We start from the raw sequence: 9,739 nt of genomic DNA on the forward strand, positions 1-9,739 counted from the left end.
CCCTCCCTCACCCTGGCCTTCACTCCATCAGCAAAATCATTTTTCTTTTTAAAATAATAAACAAAATTTCTTTGTGTTTTGCCTTTCTATCTTCCTCATCACTTCTCCTTTCCAATCAAGGTTCAACAACTAATCTCAAAGTTTACATCTCATCTCACACTTCATCCTAGCTCAAGCTCACAACTCATCCTAGCTCTAGCTCACACCTCATCCTAGCTCTAGCTCACACCAGCTCAAGCTCAAACCTCATCCTAACTAAAGCTCACACCTCATCCTAGCTCAAGCTTACATCTCATCCTAGCTCAAGCTCAAACCTTATCCTAGCTCAAGCTCACACCTTATCCTAGCTCAAGCTCACACCTCATTCTAGCTCAAGCTCGCACCTTATTCTAGCTCAAGCTCACACCTCATTCTAGCTCAAGCTTACATCTCATCCTAGCTCAAGCTCGCACCTTATTCTAGCTCAAGCTCACACCTTATCCTAGCTCAAGCTCACATCTCATTCTAGCTCAAGCTTACATCTCATCCTAGCTCAAGCTCGCACCTTATTCTAGCTCAAGCTCAAACCTTATCCTAGCTCAAGCTCACACCTTATCCTAGCTCAAGCTCACACCTCATTCTAGCTCAAGCTGGGACCTTATTCTAGCTCAAGCTCGCACCTTATCCTTGCTCAAGCTCACAAGTCATTTTAGCTCAAGCTCACACCTCATTCTAGCTCTAGCTCACACTTCATCCTAGCTCCAGCTCACACCTCTACCTAGCTCAAGCTCACACCTCATCCTAGCTCAAGCTCAAACCTCATCCTAGCTCAAGATCACACCTCAACAAGCTTACACCTTATTCTACCTCTGTAGCAAAAATCGTGATATTCTGTAAGACTGCAGTTTGTTGTACATATTAATGATTTAATGTTGTAGACTTATACATTGAAACTGTGTTTCAATGGAATACTTTACATGATTAGCTTAAATCATGCGACATAAATGTGCGGAGATAGCTTATCTGCATTATATCTATTCTCTCTAATTCTATAAATATGTATATTAAACTTTAACTGTGCTTTGATTACGGCATTAGAAGTAATTTGGTTTTTGTTGAAACATACAAGTGGAGATCATACCTTGACTATTGGTATTGATCTATTGATTGCTAGTGTCTGCATTGACATCGATAGCTAGCAATATTGCGCTCACACCTCACACCTTATACTAGCTCAAGCTCACAACTCATCCTAGCTCAATATCACACCTTATCCTAGCTCAAACTCACATCTTATCCTAGCTCAAGCTCACATCTCATCCTAGCTCAAGCTCAACCCACATTCTAACTCAAGCTCACAGTCTACCCCAGGCTAAATCTAAAACTCTAAATTTGCACTGAAAGACCTTTTCCTAATCCTGACGGACTTACATGGATAAAAATCTCACCTTAATTACTCATGCTCTGAAATGTTGTTCTCGCATGTTTATTCTAGATTTACTAGTGAGGGAGGGAAGGAGAGAGTGAACTCGATCCTTCTCTTAAAAAGAGAAAACAGGGTAACTGAGCTTTTGCAACAAACATAAATTTTCTAATCCCAATATCTTTGCAACCTGATGGTGTAAACCTTTAATATTTCAAAGGTCTACTACATTGGGTTGCAAAGATATTGCGATTTAAAAAAATTAAATTTTGTGGCAAAAACTTATTTTTAATATTGACGAAACGCATTTTAATTGATTTAAGCATATTGCAAAGCAGAGAAAAATTTTTTAAAGAAAAATCTCAAACCTTTCTAAGCTAAGAGATGAATGAGCAAATTTTACAATATTAAGAGGAAAGGAAAGTTAATTGGTGAAGATGAAAAGTTGGAAAGTTAAAAGTTGAGAGAGTTTTACTGTTTTCCTTTTAAACATTAGTCCTAGGTCTAATGAACGCTAGTCCAACTGAATGTTGGTTCAATTGTCCTATCAATATGTGACCAAAAGGTCTTCTGTGCATAACTCAGACATTTGTATCCACTTCAATTTTAAACTTATCTTTGCTTCTTTACAAGTATATGCTGAGGAATGACATCAGAATATGAAAAAAATTAATCGAAAAATATACAAAGTTATGTATAGTTTGATCATCCTAAAAATCCCGTGAATAACATTTTATTTATTCTGCACCTCCTCCTCTGTACAACCAGCCAATGTGGTGTCAAGGTGGGAGATTGCACCATAAGCTAAGCTTTTGGTAAGTACTAAAGTAATTTCCAGTTCACTGGCCAAAGAAATTGCATGTTTTAGTGGAGGTTGAGCGAGAAGGAATAGAACCTTTCGAAAATTCAATTTGTCGGCTTAATATATGCAAAAAACATTTATGTTAAATGTGAATAAATTTATTAAATGTTAAAACAATTATTTATCAGGTAGTAACGGAGAATGGAAAATGAATATTGTTATCAAAAATCAAATACTAACTGTTTTTTTTAATTTAAAGGGAGTGTTTACGAAAAATCAATAGGCTTAATGCGATATACATTTGTATACATTTGATATTTCATACTAGTTTTGATTTTGTTTTTTAAAATAATATTCAGCTTACAACTTGTTTTAGAACATTCCTGGAAAATATGAAAATGTCGTCTTCATTACCAAAAATCCTCGTAACAGGAATAAATGTTTTTATAAGTAACTCTCAGATCATAACAATTAAAACATATTATGAAATATCAACTATATATAAATGTGGCGAAAGATAATCGATAACTATAGGTTGTAATATCTGAATGATTTGTTTGAAATTAAATTGATTTTTTACGGTCTAAGTAGTATGTTGCAATTTTCCCAATTTGTATGGACGCCATGTTATTCGGTATGAGACGTCTTTAACAAGTTTCTCCTTATAGACGCAACAAATAGAAATAAGATTAGTAGCGATCAAAAGCGCTTTTTTATCGCATTAAGCCTATACCCCCTTTCATTTTTCGCGAACACTCCCTTTAACGATCGCAAAAATAGTAAAGTTTAAAAAATACTATGAAAATATAAATCACAGATTTCTAAATGATTTGGTAAATCTAACGAAACAGGCCGTTGACTCAATAATGAATGAGTGAACCATGAATTAAAAAAAGCAGAACTTATTTCAAATTGTCATTTACTATATTATTTACTAAAATCGCCATACATGAATTTTTTAACGCAAGGCACCCCGGAATTACCAGAGTTAGAGGCATTCGAATTCTTCTATTGGAAATCATACGCGTTTTGGTTTATATTTTAACAATCTTTAAAGTTTGTTTGTTTAATACTTTATATTCAAAAGGTATATGTTGACAAAAAAGGTCTTAAGAAAGAAGGCTGAAAATTTATGTTTAATAGGAGAAATTGGGATCGAAAGTCATAGCTTTCTGGAATATTGACAGAACCATTAAATCCACGTGAAAGTAAAAGATGTTTAAAGCAATCTTTTAATCTCCGTGGTCCCTTTAGATGTGTTTTCCGAATAGTTTTAAATTATGTTAAAAATGGGCGTTTGAACTGAAAATAGCTTTAGTGTCAAATGTAAATTATTCCTTTTTCAGAAAATCTGTATTTTTTAAGGTGTTAAATGATGGACTGGTGATTACGGAGAAAGTTTTAATTTCAACTATTCCATGAGATTTCTTTTTTGAAAGAAAAATAATCGAATTTTTTAGCCTATGTTACCCCCGGGGTACTCAAGGTTTCCCTCAAAAAATGTACAGCAATTCGGTCCAGCCGTTTGGCCAGCTATAGCAAACATATAAATAAATATATATATGAGCGAAGAGCTTTATTATATAGAAAAATATACAATGCAGTATCCTACCTTTACCAAGTTATACACTTGTCTTCAATAAAAAAATTGCTTATGTTAAAGTTGGTCTAATTCAAAATTGAGGATAAATAATTAATTAGCAGTGCAAATCATTTACTTGAATGCAAAGATAATGTCAAAAAAAATATGAAGGCTGAGTCTTAGCAGAATTTGTATTATAAAACCTACAAAAACTAAAATATATTTGTATATTTTATTGTTATTCAATAATAGAGGGTAAAAGTTAACATACATTTTTACTTTACTGATCAAATAGAAATTCTAGAGTTCAAAAGAGAAATTCTGAAATTGTGTTGTCAAACTTCAACTCATGTTCCAAAAACTTTGATGCTAAATTCTAAAAAAATACCAAAAAAACTTTGTCTATAGTTTGTTGAAATTTGATAAATTTCAACAATTTTCCAATCTGAATCCAGCATGCGATTTTACAAAGTATAAGTTGTGGTATGACATTTTTGAAAAATTTCTTTTGGCAGCCTATGCATTTATTCTTATTTTAAAGACTGTCCATTTAGGAATCAATTTTTGGGTTTTATTTTATTTTATCTGGTTACAACTTACAACAATAAATGTGGGTACAAATGAGTACATATTAAAACTAGTTTAGTTTGCTTTTAATTGTTGTTATTGTTGTTATAGTATTTTGAGAAGTGGAGAAAAGTGTGGAAAATGCAGGTATGAATGTATGATAAACCTGAAAGCTAGGCGAGACTGCCTGATAAAGACATGAATGTTTTTTCTTAATTATAACATTTTGTTTATTTTCAATTTCAAGCTTGTCTTCCTTGGATATTTAGAAATATTTACAATAAGGGCATTCTTTAAGTGGAACAGTAATATTTTTATTTGACACATATGACGTATATATTTAAATACGAAAACATTTTCTACAGATTAACAACGATCTTTAAAAACTCAAAAATGGAATTCAGGAATTGTAAATATTATTGTCTGAGCTAAACCTGTGTTCCTAACATGCTAATGAGAAAATATGGGAAGGAAAGTTTAAATTTTCAGGCTAATCGTTAATGCTTTAAAGGGTTTGTTCGCCTAAATCAAAACTCTTGTGATTAGGAAAGATGTTCCTGAGGCAAAGAAGATGGATATTTTAAGTGGTAATTTCCTTCACGTTTTTTGCTTGCTTCAAGACACGTTAATATTCATATTATTCGTTTTTATTTTTCGTATTTCAAAAAAGAAAATGTGGCAGAATAGATTACATAAAACATAGTACTCTTAGTAAATAGTTTTAAAATGAAATTTAATTATTTAAAACTTTTTATTGTTAAATTTTGTTTTCCTATACTTAACAAATACTAAATTAGACGGAAAGGTCGCAGAGTTGAATTGGTGATAAGAAAAATCTTGCATATTGGTGTTTTTTGCAACTGATTATTTTGCATTCAAACCGTACCCGATTCATCATAAATATGTCTTTAGTTCCTTTAAGCTGAATTTTGTTTCTTTGTTTTTAAGATTTGGCGCTTTACCTTAGTCTTTGTTCCTTTACCTTAGTCTTCGTTCCTTTATCTTAGTCTACGTTCCTTTACCTTAGTCTTTGTTCCTTTACCTTAGTCTTTGTTCCTTTATTTCATTTTCTTCTTTTAATTAAAAATGAAAGCACGCTTCAGTATGTGAATTTTTGCAATGTAAAATGATTACATTTTGTTAATGTTTTATCGAGCTGTAACTTGTCATGAATTTGCAAATTTCTAGCTGCAGTAACCACTGACTGTGTGACACCTCTCCCACCATATTGATCTTCAAGATATATGTATTTTTCCATCCATATTTAGTACTGTGATGGTGATGATATAATTTATTGTGACTTCTGCACAATCCGAACCATAATATTCCTAGTGCCAGGGTATCACAGAAAAAAAAACATTAAAATCGAAATAATGATAGCTCCTTCACCCATTAGATTTGTTTAGACCCTTTTGTTTAAAAACTGGTTTTTTGTTGGATTTAAATGCGCTCCACTTTTTTGATTGTTTGTCTGTCTGTTTGTATCCATGCACTAAACGTTAAAATAGCAGAACTGATCGGGCTCAAATTTATTATGGATTTTAAAAAGTGAACAATTTTAATCTAAAAATATAGATTTTTTTAATTTTAAAAATCTATCAATTTAGTGAATGTTTACAGAAAAATCCGCAAAATTTAAAGTTTTACAATTACGAAAAAAATGGCTATTTGAAAAGCAAAATTCAAAATTGTTGCAAGAAGATGGTCGCGAGGTGCTCTAATATCGTAGTTTTATATAATGATAACGTGTTTGAGACACACTCTACGACAGGTGGGACTAGGGTGGGTTCAGTGCCAAAGACCAGAAACACAATAGAGAAAAAAATGTTGAAACAAATCGATGTAATTTGAACTTTAACCAGAATATGAACAAGGCAGAATTTTTCGACTATCCGTTTTTTGATTCAAAAGGGAATTTCCATATTTCCCCCAAATATAGCAAAATTTTATGGAGTTCTGGAGCTAAATTCTAGATATTTTGCATAAAGATTAGATTAACTCTGGAAATATATTTTCAAAAAGTAAAACAAAACGTAAAACAAAACAAAACAAAATTTTCCTGCATTTTCCTCCATTTTATCTTTTTTTTGGATTTGGATTTTTATGACAATAGTATTCCAAACCCTAATCAATATTTTAGTTTCCAGACAAAATATCTGCGGATTATCAATATTTATCAATATTTTAGTTTCCATGCAAAATATCTGCGGATTATCTTGAAAATATCTGCGGATTATCTGGAAAATATCTGCGGATTATCTTGAAAAATATCTGCGGATTATCTTGAAAAATATCTGCGGATTATCTGGAAAATATCTGCGGATTATCTTGAAAAATATCTGCGGATTATCTGGAAAAATATCTGCGGATTATCTGGAAAATATCTGCGGATTATCTTGAAAAATATCTGCGGATTATCTGGAAAAATATCTGCGGATTATCTGGAAAATATCTGCGGATTATCTTGAAAAATATCTGCGGATTATCTGGAAAAATATCTGCGGATTATCTGGAAAAATAAACATAACACCTTTTATTCATTTTGTCACCGATGGCGGAAAAATCCCTTTTCAAATTTGGCGCACTTTTTACGGAAAAATTATTTGTTTACCTTGCTTTATTGATTTAAGATATGCAAGAAGTTTTCCTCATAAAAAGTATCTTCTTTTACAAGGGGAAATGGCAGAAAACAAGAGAAGGAAAGAATCAACAAAAAAACATGCAAAAAAAATCAGGAAAGAAATTATCCACCATAATACAGGCTCAATTTGTACCAAAAATCGGGCAAAATTAAATATTCACAAAAACGAGGCATATGAGGGGTAAATATTGGTATATTTTCATTTCTTTAAATTTTGAAAATACATTTATTAAGTTAATCACTAATCTAACCTTCATACTATATCTAAATAGAATATCTCCAAAAATAAAGAAGTGACCCCCCCTCTGAAATTTTCAAGATTTGGAAACAAATCACTAATTCATTGTTAATAAATCCCCCCATGGGTCGGGTTGAAAAGTATACTATATCGGGTTAAGGCGGCCATAATTTGCAACACCAATTATTTATCTGAACACACCCACACTCATTCCAATTAGTCAAACACGCAAACGGTGAGTAAATAATAATAGAATGTCTCTAGATATGGATAGAAATTTACGATTTTGGCTTGTAGTTGATTTAAGCAACCCTCTATTTATAAAGCAGGAAACCGTATTCACAATGTTACCCTGTAGTAAACACCTACTCCATAACAAGTTCTCAAAACGTATCTATCCAGGCACAACCCGTCCGCTATCAGAGTCCACCAGGACACAACCCACCTGGCTCTAAATGCCACACAGGGACACAAGCCTAGCTATACAACATTCTTTATATCGATCCCAATTGATGGGGACGATCCAATTCTCTAATTATGCCACACAGGGACACAGGCCTAGCTATACAACAGGCTATATATTGATTCCAAATGAACGAGTCGACGAGATCGTGCCATTGGTTTGGCATTAATAGTTTACTCGATTGTGTCTGTGTTGACATTCACAGCTGACGAGTTGTACCTGGATTGATACGGGTCTGAGAGCAGTTTATGGAGTAGGACATTTACTATATGCATATCTGCATTTACTCGTTAATCTGTATATCTTTATTTCTGTTTATTTTCACATGAAATGAAAATATGGGGTCTCCATTGAAAAGTTTATAGGGTCTCCAATAAAAATCTGGGGGTCTCCAATATAAATCTGGGGGTCTTCAATAAAAATCTGGGGGTCTCCAATGAAAATCTGGGGTCTAATGAGAGGGGGTCTCCAAGGCTGATGATTTTTTTACAGACTCATATTTTCATGTCTGTTTATCTGTATATCTGTATATCTTGATATCTGTATATCCGTATATCTGTATATCTGTATTTCTGTATATCTGTATATCTGTATATCTGTATATCTGTATATCTGTATATCTGTATATCTGTTTATCTGTATATCTGTATATCTGTATACTAGTTAATATGAGTATAGGTACCGGCGAAGGTGAGGATCGAGTTCAGTTTTATTTTTGAGTTCTATGAGGACACACCTAGTACACTACTCCTTATATACACACACTAGACCTTGTTTAGTATTCAAGTTCGTATTTAACCGGTAAATTTCAAAACAATCATCAAGCTTTTACGTCTTCTTACACAACAAAAAATATATAAGGGGTAGATGTACAAATCCCATTTATCATTAGCTATTTTGTCACAGTGCTGTTAAAATCAAATGTTCATATTGAAAAATAAAGAAACATTTCAGAATTAATAAAGTGAAACAGAAAAAAAGTGGAAATACAAATCTGATTTTAAGGTAGGAGAGGTTATAATTAGATTCAGCTAAACGTGCTTTGCCTTTTAAACCTTTTTCAACTTGTTCCTTCATATTTGTCTGCTTTTCTACGTGTATACAACGAGTGTTAGTCTATTTAAGCTAGTGTAAGTCTACATGTCTGCTTGTCTGTTTGTATAGTTGCCTGCTAGTCCATGATAGTCTATTTTAGTTGATGTCATTTTGTCTGCTTGTCTGTTAGTATACTTGGCTCTACTAGTCTTCTTGTGTGAATGTCATCTTGTCTGCTTTTCTGTTAGTATACTTGTCTCTACTAGTCTTCGTGTCTGAATGTCATCTTGTCTGCTTGTCTGTTAGTATACTTGGCTCTACTAGTCTTCTTGTGTGAATGTCATCTTGTCTGCTTATCTCCAAGTTAGATCATATAATGTCTCCCTCTGTGATGTAAGTATAATCCTCTTGAATATGTTGGATTATCTAAACCTTTAGTGAAATTATCCTCTGATTAGAACTTGGATGATGAAACTCAGAGATAAAGTATATGTCAGACTTAACAGTTTAGTCACTAAACCCCATTCACTGACTGAGTAGTCAGTAAATATTTTACATTTTCACTGCATTTTCCTGCATTTCCTACATTTTCACTGCTTTATTAATTGCTGATGACAAACTTTTATTAATTGATTAATAGTTCAAAAGTACATGACGAAACATGTATCTTAAGGATTAATGTGTCAAATCCATTAATCACGTTAAACAAAGATTGAAATCTTATATGGTTTCAATCAGAACTCCTCTTATCTTGAGAACAACGAAAATGTTTTAATTTAAAACAATTAACCGGATAAATTAGCTTATCTTATATTTGGGTAGAAAATTAAAACTTGAAGCACTAAGAGGTCAAAAAGGCGTACCAATTAAGTCACATAGATTTGATCTTCTCCTTCTGTCTAGTTCAAAGTTTCGTCTGTGTCTAGTGTTGTCTATAGAAGAGCTTATCTCTGGAATGATCTAAACCATGAAGACAGAATTATCTTGGATTTCTAAATACCCCCCTCCC

The sequence above is a fragment of the Eurytemora carolleeae genome, unplaced genomic scaffold (assembly GCF_000591075.1).
Source record: "Eurytemora carolleeae unplaced genomic scaffold, Eaff_2.0 scaffold46, whole genome shotgun sequence".
Lineage (NCBI taxonomy): Eukaryota > Metazoa > Arthropoda > Copepoda > Calanoida > Temoridae > Eurytemora > Eurytemora carolleeae.